The sequence below is a fragment of the Alexandromys fortis genome, unplaced genomic scaffold, assembly GCF_014885135.2.
Source record: "Alexandromys fortis isolate MF-2015 unplaced genomic scaffold, M_Fortis_MF-2015_v1.1 scaffold_57, whole genome shotgun sequence".
Classification (NCBI taxonomy): domain Eukaryota; kingdom Metazoa; phylum Chordata; class Mammalia; order Rodentia; family Cricetidae; genus Alexandromys; species Alexandromys fortis.
The window spans coordinates 8,970,838-8,972,258 of NW_026067941.1; the positions used below are offsets into that span (position 1 = coordinate 8,970,838).

General features: G+C 45.2%; 1 non-coding gene across 1 annotated transcript; it reads left to right on the forward strand.

The window, feature by feature from the left end:
* The first annotated feature begins 232 nt into the window (after nucleotides 1–232).
* Nucleotides 233–305, forward strand: Trnak-cuu (transfer RNA lysine (anticodon CUU)). Its single transcript has one exon. It is a non-coding gene; the product is annotated as a tRNA-Lys (tRNA).
* Nucleotides 306–1,421: the final 1,116 nt, after the last annotated feature.

Genomic DNA, 1,421 nt, shown 5'->3' on the forward strand with positions numbered 1-1,421 from the left:
AGTATCAATTGCATTCGTCCCTTCTGAACCCACACACCCAGGCTGTTGAATTCCCCGAAAACAAGTGTGCTCCATTGGAGAAAGCTAAAGGTTGTAACTTTTTTTTTTTTTCGAGACAGGGTTTCTCTGGTTCTGGAGGCTGTCCTGGTACTAGCTCTTGTAGACCAGGCTGCACAGAAATCCGCCTGCCTTTGCCTCCCAAGTGCTGGGATTAAAGGCGTGTGCCACCATCGCCTGGCTAGCTCAGTCGGTAGAGCATGAGACTCTTAATCTCAGGGTTGTGGGTTCGTGCCCCACGTTGGGCACCAAAATATAACGGCGTAAGCGAATGCAGACAGATTGTCAAAATATAGACAGCTTTAATGGAGGAATAGACTTACAGAACCACTGTTCCCGTGGAGACCAGGAAAGCAGAAGCGAGGGCTGGGAGCACGCTCTCCAAATTTATAGGTAAACTTTAGCCTGAGGCGAACATGCCCCCTAAGGGGTGGGACTTATCCCTACACTCCATCTGTAGTCAGGCTCCTGTTTCTCATATCCTGTGCATAGATTCTAAATGATTTTCCTGATGTGTTCTGTTTCTTTTGTCTGTCCTCGCTGTCTCCGTCTTCATCCACACTACCCTCCTTTATTGAGTAGATTCTAATTAGCTTCCCAGCTTTCTGACTGTTTCTGTTTTGCACACCATTGCTATGCTGTTGTTTTGCAAGTGAAGACTGCTATTACGTTTGGACTCAAAATTCCGAAGTCTTAACAAGCTGTGCAGAAACTTAGCCTCACCTGAATACATCCGGGACCTTGTTGTGCTCTATATTTTAGCATTTGGCTTCAGATCTTTTCAAGTGATGTGATAATTATGTTTCAGACTTCCTAGAAGGCATTTCGCATATGGCATTCTTTTCTGGGCAACTGAAGTTTCTCCAAGTCTCAAGTACTAACTTATCAAAGAGCTCTCCCAATCTAATCTTAGGCAGTTCTCCTGCATTTTCTTCATAATGCTATGAGCTCTTCCTGTATAAAACACTCATTGCTGTTGTGGGGCCAAGGGATGGCTCAGTGGCTGCACAAACTTGAGCATCTAATTTGGGATCCCCAGCACCCACATAAAAGTTAGATATGGCAATGTGCATCTGTAACCCCATCTTTGGAGTTGTGGAGACAGGACAGTCCTTTGGGCTTACTGGTTAGCTACTCTAGTCAAAGCTGAGTTCCAGGTTCCCTGAGAGACCATGTCTCCAAATATAAGGTGTAGAGTGATATAGGAAGATACCCAACATCAACCTCAGTGCTCTGCAGATATAGGTATATAGGTGAGCACTCCTATATACANATGGCAATGTGCATCTGTAACCCCATCTTTGGAGTTGTGGAGACAGGACAGTCCTTTGGGCTTACTGGTTAGCTACTCTAGTCAAAGCTGA